The 22,367-nt window shown below is 39.4% G+C and overlaps 1 long non-coding RNA gene across 1 annotated transcript; it reads left to right on the top strand.

Annotated features, from left to right (window-relative positions):
* The first annotated feature begins 2,760 nt into the window (after nt 1-2,760).
* LOC121912500 lies at nt 2,761-16,727 on the top strand. The gene is made up of 3 exons (XR_006100075.1): nt 2,761-3,315; nt 3,714-3,791; nt 16,018-16,727. It is a non-coding gene; the product is annotated as an uncharacterized LOC121912500 (long non-coding RNA).
* Nucleotides 16,728-22,367: the final 5,640 nt, after the last annotated feature.

The following is a 22,367-nucleotide window of genomic DNA, read 5'->3' as shown; positions in this document are numbered from 1 at the left end:
CCGCTGACATGCCAGTGTGCATATTACAAAACCAACATGCCTGCTGCAACTAAAATGTGAATGCTCTGTGTATTTTTTTTTTGTCCAGGATTTTATAACACTCAAAAGCAAACATCTAAAATGATCCTTTGATGGTTTTATGTGCGGATAAAATGTGTACAATGACTCAAAAAAAAAAAATTAATTGTAGCTAACGTTGCTTTTGCAGGTTTTTGCATCAGGATTACCTATTAATTGCTGAGGAATATAAACCAGGGCTTGAGGCAGAGTGCTGTAGAGATTTGCATATTATATTCTCTCTCTCTGGTTGTTGAAGTCAGCAGTGAGTGGCGGAGGCAAAAGGCTTGAGCTACAGAGGCCGGGCCAAGAGCAGGGAACAAGCCTCTGCTAATTTCCTGGCAAAAATTCATAATTAACACGTTGGATGTAAAGGCTGCGGTTGTCAAGGTAACTGATGACACCGCATTATCACTTGGCGCTTCTGCATCCTCCATCCTCCACCCCAACCCCCCCTCCTTCCTTTCATTCATCAAGCAGCAATTGAAGAGCTCCAAGCAGGATGAAAGAGGAGGGCAACCCCACCCAAATCCAGATTACACTCCTATCTTTTCACAGAAGAGGGTTCACACACCTTTTATTAGTGCGCTATTAATCTTGCAAAGTGAATTACCATGAGCGATTATTATAAATAGGGAGTGGTAAACCTGGGGGAATCATAAGGGCATAATATTTTTACGGCTGTATACTTATATTGATATTTGTTTAAAGAGTCAGTTTAAGCAAATTATAAAAAAAAAAAAAAAAACATTTTCTCACTTACTTAATTTATTAATGCAGATAGTTTTGGTTATCTCAGCCTCCAACCTATTACAATGGAGGTGAATGTTATTTCCATAGTGGTGCTCACATAATTGAAAAATGACATTTAACAACTTCTCTCTTCAGAAACGATGTCATCTTTACTCTGACTGATCCTCAGAACACTGTGTGAATAGTTTTTATAGAGACTATTTCTTCAATGGACACTCGTTCCTCTGAAAACCATTCACAGCAAGATATGTGGGTTATTCAGAGTAAGAAAGGACATTGTTTCTGGAAAAAAAAAAAAAAAAAAAAAAAGGATGCTGCTGTTGAGCTTTTTTGAATGCCAGTGAAAATCTATTCATCTCCATAGTACTGAGATGGAGGCGGAAATTTCATCAATGGATTCAATCTCAGGGTAAATAAAACTATCTACATTGCTAGGCAACGCTTACTGTAAGTGAGGAATTTTTAATTTACTATCTATTTTGGGTGAAATGACCCTTTAGGTTGATTTTTTTTTTTAGCAAAAGGCTGGACTGGAGGTCAGGTCACTTAAGCTAGTCTGATAACCTCTGAAATATTACCTCTGAATATCCAGTTATTAAATATGAAGAGAGACTATTTAGTAAAGGTGGTTGTTCAGGCATATTGTCAAAAATCACTGTAATTACAATGTGTTAGCTTGCTTAGCTGATAACCTATTACACCTCCAACACTGAGTACGGGATTAAATTTGTGTCAAAATAATTGAACAAAATCTCTCAAGAATACAAAAAAATTGAGAGTAAAAAAAAATTAACTTAAATCAAAAAAAGTGATATCAGCTGCAAAACTTGAGATAAAACTACACAAGAGAAAAACATTTTATTTACAATATTATCCTCTTTTCTTTCACTGATCAGGATTTCTCTTTTGTTGCTGCTTTTTGCTGCTTAATTTTTCAGTTTCGCTGTTGTAATTTTCAGTTTCAGTTCAGAATGTTTCAGTTTCAACGGTCTGGAAGTGCAACAAGTAGACTTACCGTCGACCTGTCGCTTCAAAAGGAATTGGCGAATGGGGAGGCAGCCCCGTAACACCCGCCCACACGCCCTTTGTGTCAGAACTGAAACTGAAAAATGAATCAGCAAAACAGACAAAAGTGACCATAACGCTGAAACCACACCAAAGAGCGGCTAAGTGCGGCCTGCGGCGGTCGCACTTCGCTTGCAGTGATGTGAACCCCTCAGACACGCCCCCCGGCCGCTCTTTGGTGTGGTTTCAGCGTGAAAATTTTCTTGTAAGTTTTGCCTTTGAGGTATTTTTTTTTTTTTGCTTTCAATTCATTTTTATTCACTTTCAATTGTTTGTTTTTTCTGTTTGATGCTTGGGAGATTTTGTTCAATTATGACGCAAATTGAATCCCATACAAATTATTATGACACAAATTTAATCCCATACATTGAGTCCGTCTAAATCCTTCTTGTGTGCTTGAAGAGGACAAGCTACTTTAAAGTTAGGATAATTTTAGAAAAAGAAAAAAAATATATAGATAAACCCTGATAAAAGTCAAAGGGTTAAAGCAAGGACTGGATTAAGCAAGCAAAGTTAGCATAGTAGCGAGCTAAAACAACCATGAAAACTGCAACGATAGCCGTCATTAAATATAAGGCTATCGTAAAATATATACATTTATTGTGCAAATATACAATAAAAATATGTTAGTCAGATGTTTTTGAAATATATGTTTTAGTCAATTATGACACAGTGTCAGCTTCTGGTAATATAGTTCCTTAACTAAAACAAGGGGATGACTAATCATTTTTAGTCGGCGCATTAATATTTAGCTTGATAAACGGTCAGCGCATTAATATTTACATTAACTGTAAGCAGCGCGTGTTTCGGGAATTTACCAACGGTTTCGAACGCATCTCAGCCAATCAGATCCGACCATCAGAACTATCTGCTCCAGGATTGGTTGATCATTTCCAGTACTTGAGGAATGCAAACGTGGGCAAGTGCCATATTGTCCAATCAATGACTTGGCCGCGGAGCACAGCGGACCTCTGTGGGAGCAGTTAGTGTCAGAGAAGCGGAGAGAGAGAGAGAGAGAGAGAGAGAGAGAGAGAGAGAGAGAGAGAGAGAGAGAGAGAGAGAGAGAGAGAGAGAGAGTCAGCAGCATCAGCGCCGTACGTGGAGCCTTTGAGCATCACAGGAGGGGAGAGAGAAAGCGCTCAGACGTTCACCGCAACGACAAAACTGTAATAACGTGACTAGACTCGAAAGATCATTTTTTTCTAAAAAAGCGTCTACTCACTGATTTTATACGCTTCCTTTGTGTTATTGTTTTTGTACTGGAGGAGAGGTGGTGGTGGTGGTGGTGGGGGGGGGAACAACGAGAGAGGCTTCACTGCGGCTAATCAATTTCCTCTTCCAGACCTGGGAATTACAATGAAAAATGTAGGTGACACATTTTCTTTTACAATCCCGGAATCACAATAGGATCCAAGAGAAGACGGCAAAGAAAGACAACAGGTATGAAAAAAAAAATCTTTCTTAACACTGTTTAAAACTGCATATTGTGACATATCATGCGTTAACCCTGCGTAACTTCAAAGCTAGTCACATTTGGTAAAGAGGAAAATGCGTCTGTGAGTGTCGTAGTTTACATCATAACACCCTCAATCGACCCGATGCTTCTTCTTCCTCTTTTTTTTTATTGTTATTACTGACAGATAATATTAACCGCTAACTTAAAGGCGTCAGTGATGCCACATTTTCACTGCTAGGGTGCATGTGTGGCACTGCGCTTCATTGTTGAGCCTCTGTTTATTTATTGGTGGTGGTGGTGGTGGGAAAAAACTGTTATCTCTACTGTCAATTCATACGAAGCTCTGTTTTCTTCTCTGTCTCTTAAAAAAAAACAAATAAAGGGTGAAAATGGTGACGGGTGCCGCATCCATAGGATCAGCATCCTCTCTCTGGAGCCCCTGCGTAAAAGAAAAAAACAGGTATTTTTTGCTGCCTTCATTTTCTCTCTCTCTCTCTCTCTCGGTGTTGTTGCTGCTGCAGTGTTGCCAAACGAGCTGTTAAGGTTTTGTCATGAGGTTGATCCATCACCGGCTGCCATACATACATACAATACAATACAATACAATACAATACGCCTCGGCATAATGCAACAAAACCCTCCCATTTTGTGTGTCTCACTGTGATGCTCTTAATGCAGCAGCAGCAGCATCATGCAGTCACCTAGCAGCTTAGAAAAAAAAAAAGGAATAATTGTGTGATTTTGCATGCATGTGTGAGTGTGTGTGTGTCTGTTTGTGTGTGTGCTGCATTAGAAGACACACACTCACTCACATACACACACACACACATGAGTGCTATGACTGGCTCCAACGTGAGCATAATTGCCTCATGAATGCTAATGCATAATGCTCATGCAGAAACACTGCAAAGCAACTGCTTTCCATCTGCACTACTGGCTCACAGGTGCTAGGCTTAGCCTTACCTAACTTAACTGTGTGTATTTGTGTGTGTGTGCATGTGTCTGTGTGTGTGTGTGTGTGTGTGTTTTGGGCATGCATGCGTGTAGGTGTCTGTGTAGGAGCGTGTTTGTGGATGATATCACCTTGCATATGGTTGCAGGGCCATGTGTGGTTGAGGATGCGTTTTAACCAGGAGTTTTAGAGCTGCACACCTACACCTGCCTCATCGCTGTTATCAAAGTGAGGGTACATTAGAGAAGCGCTACCCATCCTCTATAACTGACACACTTAGATTTAGCCTGTTTGGCCGCAAAAGAAAAAAAAAAAATACTGCTGTGATACTTCACCTGCAGCAATGTGACTAATTGAAACTTAAAATGCAGCTTTAAACATTTAAAAATTAAAAAAACATGCTTTTGGCGCCGGACTTTGCATATCTAAGCCTTCCTTTTTTTTTTTGCTCAGTGTTATTATTGTAAATAAACACGGATGATGTAACGTGTTCACATCTCACCCAAATATTTCCAGCAGGCTCAGTGGAGTTTGATAGCAGGACGTGTTTAAGCAACAGAAGCAGGACGACAGCTGATGATTATCTTTATTTGTGATTAATATGTTGTTATTTTTTTCTATTAATCTAATTGTTTGGTTTATAATATGTCAGAAAATAGAGACAAATGCCCAAATGTGATGTCTTACATTGCCTATTAACAGTCTAAAACTCAAAGATATTCAATTTCTAGTCATATGAGACAGAGAGAAGCAGCAGATCCTCATATTTTAGAGGCTGGAACCTGCAAATGTTTTACCTTAATAATTGACTAAATGATTAATCGATTAAATGATTTGATAACCAGAATAGATTAATTTTCTCTCTATCAGCTAATTGTTTCATCTACTGATCGTTTCAGTGCAATAAACATGGATGATGTAAAACTTTAATAATGCATCCAGTTATTTCTAGCAGCCTCATTGAAATTTGGTAACAGGAAATGTTTTAGCAGTTGAAGTAGGGATGCAACTATTGATTATTTTCATTATTTTTACAATTAATTCATGAATTGTTTAGTCTTTCAAATGTCAGAAAATAGTGAGAAATGGCCGTCACCATTCCCTAGAGCCCAAACTGATGTCTTATTGCTTGTCCAGAAGTCATAGATATTCAATTTACTTATTTTTAATTAATCAATTCATTGTTTAGTCTACAGCTTGTCATAAAATAGTGAAAAAAAGCACGTTACAAGTTCCCAGAACCCAAGTTTACATCCTCAGTTCACTTGTTTTGTCCAAAACCAGAAGATTTTCCATTTAAAACCATGTAAAACAAAGAAAAGCAGCATTTGAGAAGCAGGAATAAATGATTAGTTGGCACTTTTGCTTGATAAATGACATAATCGATTCTCAGGAGTGTAGTAGATTAATTTTCTGTAGACCAAGTAATTGATTAATCAAATAAAAAAAAAACTATAAATGGAAACCTTCTATGTCAGTTCCTCAAAATCCCAAAACAAAAATCTTTTTCTAAGAGGAGCTTTTTTACACCAACGTTTAACATTACATGAAGGGTGAGAGGGGGGGGGGGCAATGTGAACACCCACAGTAGCCTCAGTAGACCAGACTGCAGTGCTGTGTTTGAGTAAGGGGCATAGCTGCGATCATAGATGCGTATAACCCCCCCTACAGCTGGATGATCGCACTTTTGAAACTGTTTGTGTGCCTATATACGCCTACGTCTGAGTGAAATCAACAAGTTGACGCCCACTCTCTGGGGGCTGCTGAAAGGCATTCTGGAAAAAAAAAAAAAAAAAAATGCAGGGAATCACTGAGTGAAGTAGAAGCAGATGAGAAAGCGGGTACACCGACTTGATGACAAAAGCATTGCACATCACAGATGGATGATATAACAGTGTCAGAGGATCAGAGGGGGGGGGGCTAGTAGTGTATTTCAGGGGATATTTACCTCAGTTGCAGAGCTCTACTGTCCAGTTTTAGGATGTGAACTTCCTGTCCCCCTTGTCGCACGATGGGTGACTTTAGCTGGCTGGCTCGGACCCTCTGTGCTCTTTCCCCTGATGTGGTGGAGGAGGCGGATCGTCTGCAGCTTCGCCATCCATCATGGTTGTATTATTATGAGTCAGCTGTGATTAATGTGATCAGCAGCGGTGGTCAGGCTTTCAGTGTCCCCCCAGAGAACGAGCTGGAAATGGTCTGCGTACATAGAAAAAAAAAAAATGGCCTTGACTGCCCCCCCCCACCCCCCCGGATGTTGGGGGATTTTACCGGCGAGTCTCAGGTGTTTACGTCATCACCGGGGACGTGGGTACAAATGGCTGATGGTATTTTCAGCACACAACAACCTTCAGGAAGGAACACTATTGTATTTGTAGTGTAAAGTGCCTCCTCTTCTTCTTCTTCTTCTTCCTCCACTGCATCACTAATGTGAGTGAGAAACGTAACATGTCTGGTTACAGGTGTGGAAACAGCCTGATCCGACACCTGTAGGTGTTTCTTTTAGATGATGATTTGTAAGAAGTAGATCACATTCACACTTTACTATGTTATCAGATGTTTTATATAAAGGTGAAAAGTCATCCTTTTACAAGTGAGCTGATATAATTGTGCACCAGGAGTTATTTTGCCTTATTAAAGTCCCTTTTTTTAAATGTTAAATGACGTTTTTTTCTTTTTTTTAAGGCCCATTTGTCATGCAGCAGACTTCTTTATTAGAAGTTCCAGTTGAGTGATGACATGTTGCTGACCTGGTTGGGCTCAACGATGTCAGCTGGGAATATAGACACAGTCATACTGCAGCAGATTCAGAGCCTGCGTGGCAGGACTGGAAGCTATTTAGAGTCAATCACATGCCTTATGCAAAGACAAAGTAGAACACAGCCTATTATTCACACTTCGATGGTTTCACTCCTTGAGATTTAGGTGACTGAGTCTACGTCACTACTGGTTTTTTACATGCAAACCTCTCACAGCCTCAAAATATGTGGACTGTATTTTAATTTGGCGCATGTCTGTGGTTACATGCAGGTTATTTCAGAGCGAGAGAACGTTACTATCAACTGGTGGTGGTTTGACAGCAGGGTTGGACAATAAACTTATAAAATAACTGAGATTATGAACCCTCACTGACCTAAATTTAATCATATTGCAATTTTTAATTTAAACTGGGAATAGCCGTTAACAACCAAGGACCAGCATTCTTAATTAGAATAATTTTTAATTTTTTTTATTAGTTTATTTGTCAGAGACGATGCAAAAAAAAAACATTATAACAGGTTAAAGTAACATGAAATAGATGTGTGGCATACAGGATTTCATTCAAGGCTTTTCAACCTAAAAATAGTCATAACATATCATCACCAGAAATACATTAGTTAAATAGAGCTCATAATAAACCATAAATAAACCAGAAATGAGCAGACATGAATAAAGGTAGTGCTGTTTTAAAGCAAAACATGTCATTTTTTATGTTATTGTTACAAATATATTTATTTAAGTAATTGTGACATTTTGTCATGAGGTCATATTGACCAGCCCTAACTGATATTTCCTGAATGAAAAATGTAATAAATCATCCTCAATATTCATAAATTTCTCATTTTCTGTCAGCTCTCTGCTGTCGACTGTGTAAAAAAAATGCTTCAAAAAAGCATCAAGAGGAAAACCATTTTTAGCTCTGACGCTCCCAGTGTTCCCCATACACAGTGCAACCCCACAATTATATTCATATAACCACATTATTTAATATCTTCCCACAACTCCTTTGTCTCTTTTTTCTTTTTTTTCCCTGTGAAGACACTCGGCAGCAGCGTTTCGCCGTCCGCTGACGTGTTTTGTGGATTCCTCTCGCAGGTGTCGCCGTCTGAGCAGAAAAAAAAAGCAGAACGGGCCGCCGAGTGACACTGCTCAAACTAAAGAAATGATGATTTAGCAAGCGGTTAGTCATATAACACTCAGGCCTGGAGTGGTGAGCGACTGGCGCTATGATGAGAAGCCGCTCGCCGGACTGACACCTTCTAGTTTGGCTGTGAGGGAGGTGCGGCTCCCTCTCTCCTTTTTTTTTTTTTTTTTTTCCTCTCTCTTTCTCAGTCGTATCAAACCACCTTCAACAGATGGAGCGGCGCGGCGACGTCCCACTGCTGCACGTACGTGACAGCAAAACATTATGTTTAATTTACGCCTTCTGAAGCTGTCACTTGCAAAAAATGACACCGCTCCTTTTCCACGGCAAAAGGGAATAATTATCGCCTGGATCGGATTGACTAATTATACAGTTGATAATCTTTTCTGAAAGAAATATTCAGAGTGGTTTCTCAGGCCGGCCCGTCGGGAATAACAGCAAATAAATCCGCGTGATATTTGTGTGATGTCTCACAGTATCCCCCCCCCCCCATTCACAGTGACTGTCATTATCTGCTTCACAGTTATGATGAGAGCATGTAGTGTAATACGCCGAGAGCGCATGATGCAATCAATAACAACATTTACATATCGCACAATAACTCTTTGACACGTGTCACCCTCTTAGTTTTGATGAAATCTTTGCTGATTGATGAAACACTTATTCCTCATAGTTGCTCTTTAAAACACATTTCACTGTATTATTTTTGTGTTTATTGTTTATTTAGAGTTTGATTTTATTGCAGTGTAACCTTGTGCTTTATTTATGCTTATGCTTATGTAAATAGTCAGAATTGGTTTGTCAGAGTTCACATTTTTGGAGGAGCGGAGCTGCTACGGGAAGGCTAGTCTCCATTGTTTCCCATCCACATCGACCCTGCTTGGTATTCGTATAGTATTTTTTATAAATTAGTAAACATATCATGGATCCCGGCACTCTTAACTCTTAACTTTTATTCAGCCATAAATCTTCAAACTCACTGGGGCTGACTGCTCAAAAGTCAGGCAACAAATAATTGAGTATCCGAGACTGAAATCCACTTCTGTTATTTTATTCAGCACAAGCAGAGACACTTAAGTTAAGTAACCACAATGAAATATATATATTTTCTCTTTGTCTGGCTTCTCTTAACTTCACATCCCTACTTTCAGCGAGGTAGAAAATGAGTAAATGCCTTCTTCTGTGTTGTGCAGGAGAATAAATGGTTCATCCATCATAATGAATCAGCTTCAACTATTGAACTGACTGTAAATATTAAGATAAATCATAGATACATCTAAAAAAAATCACAGTAATAAATAAACCAGTTCACAAAAGTTCTCTAAATTCACACTAAACCAGCAAAATGTTATTCTTTATATTCTCTGTTACTAACACACCTGCTGGTACTGTTATCACTCCCATTGTGTGTGTGTGTGTGTGTGTGTGTGTGTGTGTGGAGGCGGGCTGAGTAATTCTGCTGGTGTGTTGTTGTGTTATAAGGATAAATTAATCAGTGTAATCCTAATTTTAATATTGACATTAATACATAAGGATATTAGTTCATCAACTTCATAAATTCAGGTCACATTTGTCAAGATCATCAGTTCCTGTGATCAGACAAAGTGATATAAATTAACTGTTTCCTGTCAACTGTCTTTTTTAAAAAAAAAAAAGTTTCTGTTCACACCACCCTAAACACTGCAAGTCCCTGGATGTCAGGAAATGGTATGTCGATGGTCCCTGACTTCAGGAATTGGGGCAGGATGTTTACGCAGGGAGGAACTATTGAGGAGTGGGCCAGTTGGACCACACCAAGATAAAAGCAGTGGTGTTCTTGAACTGTCACAAGTTCAGATCCGTGAAAAATGAACAAACTTTACCACTCATGTTGCTCTGAAAGTCGAGATGATGACTTAAACGCTGCAACACAAGGTCAGAGTGTGTTGTATTTTCTTATATACGTCTACAGTACTGTAACAACTAAATCTCTAGCTTGTTGTTTAGGGAGTCTGACATTAAAGGATATTTTCAGGTCACACTCATCAGAGTATTTGTACAGGTGTTCCCAAACTCAACAACCATCTACGTAGATCGCTGTTAAATGACAGAATACCATCTCTGACCTGACTGTACGACCACATGCTAACAAACCTGGGTATTATATTTGATGGCGATCTAAATTTCAACAGGCAGTTAAACTCTGTTGTCAGGTCCAGCTTCTTCCGACTCAGAACCATCTCCAAAATCAGGCATTTCCTCTCAGCCTTTGACCTAGAAAGAGTCATTCATGTACTAATATCCAGGCTAGACTACCGTATCTCCCTCTATGGAGGCGTCTCTCAGGATACCAGTTCCCATTTACAGCTAACTCAAAACGCTGCTGCAACGTCTAAGAAATGAGACCACATCACCTCTATCCAGGATGCAGAATTAACTTTTTTCGTCCACCAGCCAAATGACAAGTGAATGTTAAAATTTTACCAGCCACTCATTAGATTACCAGTGTTTTTTTGGCTGGTGAAGCAAACTTACCAGCCACTTGCATATTTTAGCTGGTTTCTGGTGCTAATTTTGTGCTCTGCCCTGATCCTCGCATCCTTACTCTGGCTGGATAAACTTCAAAATGCCCCGTTTGTGGAGAAAATAGGCCGGAGACGAGCTTTTTCTGTAGCGGCTCTTCGACCCTGGAACAACCTGCCGGAGGCTGTTAGACAGACTGAGTCTGTTGATGCTTTTAAGATGCAGCTTAAGACCCACTTTTACTCTCTGGCTTTTAATTGTGTTTAACATGTTTTTATTTCTATATGATTTCTTGGGTTTTAAATTGTATTTAAACTTGTTTCTATTTGAATCTTACTTCATTTTCCCAACATCTGTTATTCACATACAGTATATGTCCTGATGCTTGTATGTGTAGACATGTATGTCTGTTTGCTTTTTAAAGTGCGATATAAATAAACTTAAAACTTATATAAGTGGGAAGTGAGAGTTGTACTGCAGGAGGTGAAGTTTCAGGAAGTTTCAGGCTTAAATCTATTATAATACTGAGTGAGATCAGATCAGCTGTTCTTCATCTTTGTGGAGACGCTCTGATTCATCAGACTTTACTCATCGACTGAGGTCACAGGTTTTTCCTTAGTGATGAAAATTCATTACAGATGATCCGTCCTGTCATGTGACCATGTTCTCATTTTAACATCTATGGAGGCCATCTGCAGGTGATAAGATCTCCACTCATCTTACTTTATGAGTGTTTAAACGTCATTAGAAACGTGTTCAGATTGATTGAGATTAATGCAGAATAAGTAGTGAAGGAAGGAAATAGTTCATTCATCATTTGAGCAATGGTTAGGGTTAGGGTTAGGTTGTGACCTATAACCCTAACCTATAACCTTAACCCCTAACCCTAACCCTAACCCTGGCCCTAACCCTAACCCTAACTCTAACCCTGGCCCTAACCCTGGCCCTAACCCTAACCCTGGCCCTAACCCTAACCCTAACCCTAACCCTGGCCCTAACCCTAACCCAATAAACAGAAAATTAATTGACAAGGTTTTTGATAATTGAAATAAAATTATCAAACAAATTGAAATAAATAAAATGACAAACATTTGCTAGTTTTAGTTTCTTAAATGTGAAAATTATCTGCTCTTTTTTGTTTTATATCATCTTAAATTAAGTAGCCTCAAGTTTTGGACTGTTTTTTAGATAAAAACAAGCACTTTTTAGCTTTTATAAATTGTCATCATTCATTTTCTTCCTTATAGACTAAATAACTGATCTGTTATTCAAAAAGGAATCATTCAACAAATTATTATCAGCTGTAGGCCTAGTATCTGTTTTAACAAACAAAGTTGGGCTTCAGTTCCCCTCATAATTAATGTCATATTGTTCATTCTCTCTGTACTCAGACATATGATGCTAGTAGTTTTGGTATTGTTTCTTTATTTTGACCTGTTCCTGGTAGAGTCGAGAAAGTTTTACATGCAAGTTATGAACTGAAGTTTATTTAAGTGTTATGAAGGTCATGTACTTTACATTAACTGGCTGCAAAATGACAAAAACACCCCAAACTCACTAAATAATGGACCTCATGTGCTTTGTTTGTGTCGGTCAAGATGTAATATTTTTTGTCACACTTGGCGGCTCAACCCATCAACCCCCCCCCCCCCCCCGATTACTCAACTGTGGATGAAGTAAATCGTTACGACATAATGTAGTGTCGTTCTGATGAGTGTTAATGGACGCATGGCCCTTCTATAATACTCCTCTCTGCACTATCATTTAAAAACTAGGCTACATTAATGGATTTTTATTTTTAAACCCAGTTTTTATTCCACCGTCGCATCACTGTGTCAGGACCAAGGGCAGTGCATTGACCTTTATGGACAGAGTTCACAGCAGTGACGGCTCTGCCAGCTTCGCCCCAGTCCATATTAGAATACAGAGCCATACTGTTGCTGCTACTGCTGCTACATGCCCTTATGCACTGGCACATTTCCCAGCATGCTTCAGAGTCGGAGGGATGGAGGGAGGGGGTGAATAGAGATGAGAGGAAGGAGAGAAAGCTTGAGAATGGGGTAAAAAAAGAGAGAAAGAGAGGAGAGAAGATGAGGGAAAAGAGGAAGAGAGGGATGAGAAATGAAGCTGAGGAGAAGAGAGTGAAGGTGGAGGAAGATAGTGAATGAGGAAGAGGAGATAGAGAGTGTAGATTCATATCAAAACACACCAGTAAGGCACATGGGACAAACAAACAAACAAACAAACAAACAAAAAATCCGGATAGTAACAACGGGGAGAATGTGTCTTTTTTTTTGTGTGTTTTTTTTTTTTCCTCCCCTTGTTTTCTGCTTTCTCTCTTTTCATTGCTGCAGTGCTATTCTGAGAGAGACGCTTCAGCCCACGCACTGCCAGAGAGGGAGGGAGTGAATGGATGGAGGGATGGAGTGAGGAGAGATAATGTGTGTGTTTGTGTGTGTGTGAGAGTGTTACGGGGGGGTGGTGGTGGTGGGGGGGGGGGGCTCTGCTGCACTAACTCACTGGCTGTCAGGGAGCTTCTGTGTCTTTAAAGCTCATGTGTTCCTGCGAGGGGAAAGTCATGCAAGCAGTGAGACAGATACACAGGCACATATACGCTGTACTGGCATGTGTGAAGGTAATATGGTTGAAATGAGTGTTAAAATATATATTTTCCCAGTATCAACATAGCATAAACAAACAAACAGTGTTCTGCTGTTATGCATTACATCAGACACTCTCTTAGGGCCGCGTCTGACTTGCTGATTACCTTTTTTTTTTTTAGAAATTCATCAATTGTTTGGTCTATAAAATGTTTTTTTTTAATGGTCCCAGAATCCAATTGGATGTCTTCACATTTCTTGTTTTGCTTGACTAACTGCGCAAAACCCAAATATGTTCAATTTAAAAAAGAAAAACAGCAAATATTCACATTTTAGGGGCCGTAAACAGTGAATGTTTTTTGAATGAAAGGCATTTTTACTTGATTAATTAGTTGATTAGTCAATTTATTTTCTCTCAATCAACTAATTGTTTAATGGACTAACGGTTTCCAGTACCACAACTCACTACAAATTAAAAAAAACTCAACTTGAATAGCTCATTTTGTTGGCTTTTAATCACAATTTTGCTTCTAATCATTGATTTAGTAAAACGATAATGTCACATAACATCATCACAACACAACTCCATAAAAGTTTGACACACTGGACGTCATCCAGCTGTAATATGTCATAATCTATTACACAGATACTGGCAGATTTAACTGGTGGGAGAAAAAAAAAAAAAAAATTTAGTGATTAATAAGGTTACTTATTGCTTGAAAATATTTGTGTTTGATCCGCTACCAAGACTCAAACATTTACATAACTTCAATAACTGTGTAATCAAGGGGGGCAAATGTTCCATATGTGCTTTGTGAACTACAGGTTGTCAGGTTCCTTGTGATTGAAGCACAATATGGCAGCGAGTTGACAGACTGGGACCACGTCTCTCAATGTTTGAATCACTCAGGGAAGCATTACTCATACGTTTAGGTTTTGTAACACAACGTGCTCAAAATAACTGCAATTGAAGTTGATTTTCTTTGGATTTATTGCAACTGATATAATTAAGTGTAGATTAGAAAGGGGGCAGCCATTAAAAAAGTTAGCAATAATTTTATAATGTTTGAAAATCAAGATAATTGTTGGATCTACTGAAACATCACATTACATAATGTACAGTCAGGTTTTTGTATGTGTTCACTCAGAGATCAGTATTTTTGGGCAGTGCACAAAGGAAATGAAGGAGCTACTCATAACTGCAAAAAGTTAAAACAAACTGTGGATGCTGGTGAAACACCTCTAGGAAGATCTCCAGAAACAACAACGAACAAAAAAAAAGTATATCTTTTGGAAAACATTTAGCTTCTTTTTTGGTGAAGTTTAATGGGCAACAGCTTTACAAAATCACAGTTTGATTGACATTTGCATGTGTCGGAAGTGTTCCTGTTAGTACAGAACAGCAGGTGATAAATCCTTGGTATATGTAATTTTGATCATATATCAATAATGAGGTGTAGTACATTTCCTGGAAAATCATTTAATACATTTTTAATGGATAAAATAACCACACAGGAAAGGATGTTTTTAGCTAATTCAGAAAATGAGATACTTGACAAATCAAAGCATTTCTCCACATTGATGCTAGAATCACATAAAAGTCCAATATTACCATAAAGCAAGTCTTCCTCATTGAACTGTAACATTGTCCACAAGGGTCTAGTACATCACATTATCAACGGTACGGCAACATCTCTACATAAATTTATAACATCTCATCCTATATATCATCATATCACCCACCTCCACAAAACAGTAATGTACAAGTATAATATAAAACATTCATACTGTTAGTGCTGCAACAATCAGTCCATTAATCGATTAGTCGATTGACTAACTGAACATTTATTTGCAACTATTTTAACCTCTTAATATCCACCGGGTCGCCGGCAACCTGCTGAAGTTAACGGCTTAGCATCACGCAGTAATGAGTAAAAGCAATTGGCACAATTTGACCACTTGGAGATGTTTTGGAGAGGTTTGGGGACACCACAAAGTAAAAATTCGCTCCCCTTAGGTTTGGCCTAGAGGTCTGGAATGATACAGGCCTACAGGTTGACAAGATGTAGAAGGTATGTGATGATTTGCATAGTTCTGGCATAAAGCACGTCCTAGTTATTGTTATTCAAATGTGACTCATTATAGACAAGGACCAAAAACATATTTGAACTGATGTAGTTTTGGTTGCGTTGTAGCAACAAGCTAAACAAGCACATATCCAGAAACTAGAGGATGTTACTTTTCAAATGAAGCCTAATACAAACATTTTGGCCTCACACTTATCTGTTATAAGCTTTTCCATGTGTGTATGCCAAATGGGTGAAAAATTCTCCAAAAAAAAGGGTGGATGTGAAGAGGCTACCAATCAATTAATCATTGTAGTCATTTTTCAAGCAAAAATACCCAAAATTCTTTGGTTTCAGCTTCTTAAATGCAAGGATTTGCTGTTTTTCATTTACTGACTGTCGCTCAGACGCAACAAGCTAATTGAAGGCATCATGGAGGGCTTTAAAAAATGTGAGATTTTCTAACATTTTATAAACCAAAAGATTAATTGATTAATCAAGGAAATAACTGTCAGATTAAATGTAGCCGTTCATACTGTATACTAATTAAATGCAGTATGGAGATATGCCACGGCTATAGTACTACACCCTATAGTACAGCATGTTATTCTAGCAGATTCTGTTGGCAGGGAGACAAATCCATACATGTGTGTGTGTGTGTGTAGTGCACAGCAAGACAAATGGCCAGACTCAGCAGGAAGACAGAGTGAGACCAGCAGCGGTACTGTATATATGCAGTCAGACAGACAGATACCTCGCCAGCCACACAGGCGTGTAAACCAGCAGCACATACAGGCATGTATAGGAAGACAGGACGACAGACGGGTTGTCGGCGGGGCTGGAAGATATAATAAAGGTTAAGTTTTTTCTTTCTGTGTAGTTTTGGCTGTTGTAACAATATGATTTCCTAATTGGTATTGATAAAGCGTTCTATGATGTAATAATGTAAGCAGGTTTTTGATGATACCACATGACTACACACCAGTTTCTCACGTTAGGTTTGACTCTTTAGATTAATGTTGAATAACAAGCCGAGTATCCTTTAATAAACACAGACATAATGAAATGAAAATCCCATTATTCTTACTTCCTGGACGATAGCGTTATCTTAAGCTTTACGTCATTGTGTACCGGTAGGCATAAAAACAAAAATAAAACCAGCCAATAAAACTGTCACAGCGATGTTTGAACAGTCTGACCTTGGCCCCTTTACATCCTGTTTTAACAGGAGATAACATCACACGAAGGAAGAAAAATGCCCCCATAATGCTGTAAATATTGCATAAACTCTTCATTCATAAGAAGGCTTTGTGGTTCATTTTATTAGCCACTTTAATTTGTAATAAATGTAGAATTAATAGTCTGATATTTGATTATGTCAAACTAATAAACTGCCAGTCCATCTTTAATAAACATGAATGGAAACTGTACATCTTTATGCACACACGTTTGAAATCAGACTCTTTTTATTTATTATTCTTTTATCTTATTGCCTGAAAAGCCAGTAGAAGTTCAGCTGTTAGTCAGCGGGGGCTTCTTAATTACGACATCTGAGGAAGCGGGTTGGAAAAGCCCCCGGAGGGTCGAGACACGCTGATGTGAAGCCAGACTGTCAGAGCAGCAGAGCGCCCAGAACTTTCCAGCAGAGAGGACCCGGCTATTTAGGTTACTGTGATTCAGGAAATAGTTCCTGTCGACTCCTCAACCTTGGAATCAGAACATCCTGTTCTCAAATATTTTTTCTCTTCCGCTTATGTTGGTCATGTCCCTGTTTGGGAGCAAAAAGGTCCTTTTTTATTATTTTCAGCTTCATCATTATTCTTAACCTTGCAGTTTAAAATTTTCCTGAGACCAGCTTTTTAGGTTTTGTCTTAGAAATGGCAGCTCTGATGCTTCTTAACATTGTCAGCTGTAGTAATGTTGTTGCTCCAGGGACTGAATCTTGTCCTACTGGTGAACTAGAACCAGCAGCTAGAAGTAGGATATGAAATATAAATATAAATTTCCACCGTAGAGGTGAGACAAAACACCAGGAGGACCTGCAGAGATCTGATCACTGCTGGTTGAAATTAGTGTTAGACTGATGTGTCGGTATCTGATCAACTGTCAAACCACAAAATAGCATTACATAGTGTGTTTTTTGAAATTCCAGTTGCTAAAAGTTTGCCACTCATAAGATCTAACACCAGTTTTCTAAACCATTTCCTAAGTAGAGCTTTGTAAACGTATAATAAAATCGCTAATGTGCTAAATCGCTAATGTTCCCTTTGAAAAAAGCAGAAAATGTTGTTTAGCTAACCGCAAGTAGCATTATCAACACTTCTGGTCACGGTAAAGATCTACAACTGTCCTCACATTAAAATGAATTTATTGTGAAGCAACAAATCAAGAGAGGTGAACAGAAAAATGTATCATATTAATGTAATGTCTGACTGATGCCTGATCTGCTTAATAATTTCAGTATCAGAGCCAGTATCAATATGATGGATCGGTCGGGTGTTTCCCTAAACTTGACGTACAAAGTTGGTCCTGTTTCAACACTTTCCATTTACTGTAAGTAATGAATTGTCCAGTAACACTGATTATAAATCAATTCTTCATCTGATAACAGATATTTTCCCAAAGTTTACCTCACAGAACAGATTTATAGACGTTGGTGTAATGGATGTAGGGCTGTAAGAAATGGTTGTTTCCATTATTAATTAATCCCAGAGTCCGACACAAGCCCTGGCTCGGGGCCTGTAGGAGTTTATGCAGAGCAAGTTCAATCAGAGTCATTTAAACACGGTTTTTCTAGCATCATTCATCCATCATATTCATTGTCACACTTATCGGTACTTCACAAAAATGTCTGCAAAAGAAATATACAAGGCTATGAAAAGAAAGAGGGGTTTTCTACTGTTCTACTGTTAACTGGTTGGGAGAGAACAGGAGTTTTGCTTCTCCGTCTGTGCCTGTTTGCATGAAGGTGGAGCTGAGCTACACACTCACACACACACACACACTGGTAGTGTAGGCAGATATCACAGTGTGGGTGGGCACAGAGAAAATCAGGTGAGCCTAGCACGTCCAAGACCAATCATACTTAATAGGTTCTGAAATGCATATGTTAATGAAAGTAGGCCATTAGAAATATACTTGCCTGACTGCATCACAGTTTAGTCATGCAAGCCTTATACATCAGCAGAGGTAATGTTATAACACACACACACACACACAGCTGACAATCGCGACAGCATCATTAATGAAGTGTATGGATAGATAGTGTTACACCGTATTCTGTGACCCATCAGATTCTGTGACCTAAACAGGAATTTCAGCCATATTTCCACTGCTAATGTAGTTATTATACTACATATTATTGCATGATTCAGTTTGATAACTGTTACTAAACATTGTATTTAAATAGTGTGACACATTTTCGACAGTTAACCAAAACCTGTGAGCCCATGCATTCAGATAATACAGGTATGTGTAGAGCGCTTACAGCTCACCTACGAAATCTTGGTCGACATGTGTCAAACAGCCTGAACCGAAACCACAGCCGTCAAATTCTCTGACGCTATCGAATAAAGCGTCCCAATAAAGTTTAAAAGACATACTCCAGAAGCGGCAGAAACAGAATACGCTGTAACACCGGCATCAACATTCTCAGTATCGATAATAAAAATGACACGTGAACATAGCCTGGCACAGCAGCCACATACACACACACACAGATGGCAGACACAGCAACATCAGCATAAAATCCAATTGTACACTCAACAGAAACTATACCCAATAAACAATAATATTGCAATAAGCTACTACAGTAATACTTATTTACTCTACTAATTGACGAAATTGTATATTAGGTTTTGATGATTCCAGCAGGAGACGGCGAGGCTTTGTGTTGAACACTGAAATTATTTCATTATAGTCCAACGATTCAGTCAGTTCTGAAGGAGAGCAGGGACGAAGTGCTAAGTCACATGCTGCTGAATTAGCAGTAGAGTCGTTACTACTCGGCACTTGTTGAGGAGAAACTGGCGAAGGAGAAGGTGGGTTGAGAACGGTGGCTGAACTTGAGCTGGATTATCTTCCTCATGACGGCTTTTTGTGACGCCATGTTTTTTTTATCTCAACCTACATTAAAATGTGCAATGCACAGGCTGTACACTGAGTGGAAGAGGAGAGGCTGCTCCCAATCTGGCATTTGTGAAATGCCACTCAAATAAAATCTCACCTGTCATCATCGTTTACTGCGGTAACGTGAGCCGCCAAGAGCGAAACCGTGCCCAGATAACAAAATTGCTGCAGCCCAGATCACCCGACACTTTCGGCACTTTCATCCGGCCCACATACCGCGTGGAATGATGGTACTTGGGCGGTCCGCTTCTGTTTCCCAGATCTAGATCACAAGCAAGCCAGATAAACCAGAACTGGCCCACATCCATAAAACACATACCTGAGAGCACCACATCTTTACCAGAAAACGCCTACATTTCATTGGGGATATTTGCTATTTTACATGTGGGCCATTTCAGGCTCACATCCATTCTGTCCAGGCCAGAAAAAGACCGCCTGAAGTGGCCCAATTCCATACGCTATCTGGGTGGTGAAGCCGGCCGCCATCTGAACTTTGTTGCGCCTAAAGTAGTGTAATAAGGACGGCCTCTGAGCGAGTTGAAGGTCCTGGAAAAGGACTCCAAAAGGACTTTAACCTTTTCTTATACAGTAGCAGTAGTTGCTTGGTATCATCACAGAGGTCAAGAAAGTCGCTCAGTATATGTAGTTTATGGTCACATAGTTTAAATACGGTCGATGTTGGAGGAGATTTTTTCCCTGACAGTAGTACTGAGCCCCTCCCATTCCTGGAGCTGCAGGCCTCATTCTGTAAACAGAAAAAACACACACACACACACACACACACACACACACACACACATCTGTGGTCTCTCTTGCCTCTGTCCTTCTGTCAGAAGAGTCCATATGGCAGCTGTCATGTCGCCTGCTCTCTTTTTATCAAAGTCAGATCACGGCTGCTCCCATCTCCTCTGTCAGCTGATGTTTCATATATATACACACACACATATTTATGAGTGTGTGTGTGTGTGAACTAGTATATGTGCTATAGGTCCCGCAGTAAAGCATAATTTCAAGTTTAATCAAGCATTGGAGACGCTGTAGTGAAAACTGCTCAAGGCAACAGTAGTATATACATGTACTCCTAACCTCCCGGTGTCACTAATAACCGACTTCCTGTAGACTTTGCCCCATATCCCCATAATAGAATCTGGTGTCGTGTGTTTGTGTGTGTGCACTTCTTCACACAGGAAGCCAAATGTCTGAAAAAAAAACCCTGAACTGTCTGTTTATGATAAATAGCAGAGAAATCTGGACTCATTATAGACTGTCTGTACTAGTAAACAGAAATGAGTTGCCGTTTACTGACAACAGATTGCAGGATTTTGAGAACTTAAATTAAAACTTTCCAAATATTTATGTTCTGTTGTAATTAGGAAGACCAGTATACTGAATTAGAGATGTACCAGTATACTGTTTTTACTATCCTATATACTGTAATGAAACATTCTGATGGTAACAATACCGCCAATCATCTCCATTACCGTCATTGAACACAGCACAGCTCTCCTGTCTTTATTACCAGTTTTATTTAAATAAACCACAAGAAAACACCTTTTTACCAGTCAAACTGATACACAGCAGGACCAGTGAACCAGGCTCCTTGTTTATTCAGGTCTAGCTACTGTAACCATGACTTGCTATGCTAACAATAGCTAACTGACCTAATGATACATGGCTAGTAGGGATGCCCGATATTATCGGCACGTCATCGGTATCGGCCGATATAATGATGATGATTAAGAGAGGCTGATTTGTTGCCTTCTCCTCCGCTGCATAACTGTGCTTCCCTCCACGGACTGTTTCACCCTGACGGTCCCGGTGCTTACTCCGCAGGCTGCACTTCACTCAGCTGCCCGTCAGACCAGCTGCTTCTTCTGGCTGTGCTTCCCTCCGGCCGTGCTGCCGCTAACGCTCCGCTAGCCTCTCAGCTAATGTTAGCCCCCGCGCTCTCCGTGTGGATCCAACCGGAGGAAGCACCGGGACCGTCAGGGTAAAATAGTCCGCGGAAGAGCTGCTATGTTCGGCTGCACAGATAGGTAACACCTCGGCTGACAGGATGTACCACTCTGTTTGGAAAAAAAAATCTTCTTTTTGGTTTGTAACGGCGGTTGGCAACCAGCGTATTAGGTGTATTACCGCCACCTTCTGCTCTGGAGTGTGGACCAAAGATTAAATCCTACACATTAATCCTGTCTGTCTAATAAACTCAAAGAAAACTCTACTGCTCCACCTGCTTGGCAGGTTCATTAAAGTTTAACGCTGAGCTCCTGAACTCCAGTCTTCCTTCATATATTGTCTTTCTTAATCATACTTGTCAAAATCAATGATTGCATGTGTAATAGTCTCCTCAGCCGGCTGGAAAAAAATATGTGCATATATCAGTATCGGCATCGGCAATCGGCCACAATGAGATGGAAATATCGGCATATCGGATATCGACAAAAAATCCAATATTGTGCATCCCTAATGGCTAATTTATGGTTAAGAAAGTTCAAGTGATGGATTTTGTGCAGGATTTTTTGGTTCTTTCATAACTATTAACAGCCAGAATATGCACATAATCTAAGAGAAAGAGACAATGAGCTGCATTTAAAGTCATTTCCAGTCAACTTTCTTAAACCGACCAGCTTTTGTTTGTGGTGTTTTTAGTATTTTTTGATGTTTGTCCATTTGAAGGGCTCAACAAAATACAGTTTGTTCAGTTTAGTTAAATCCTAAGCAATCATGGTGTGAAGTATTTTTACTATGTAGCAGTGTTACATAAAAGTTTGATGATTATCGTGGTAATATCCCTGTACTAGAAGGATTTTACTCTGTTACCTCAGTGAACGTTGCTGCTATTTTGCTGACATTTTTCTTCTGAATATATACTTACACTCTGCATGTT

This window comes from Thunnus maccoyii, chromosome 15, assembly GCF_910596095.1.
Source record: "Thunnus maccoyii chromosome 15, fThuMac1.1, whole genome shotgun sequence".
NCBI lineage: Eukaryota > Metazoa > Chordata > Actinopteri > Scombriformes > Scombridae > Thunnus > Thunnus maccoyii.
This window is presented reverse-complemented; position numbering and strand designations above follow the sequence as displayed.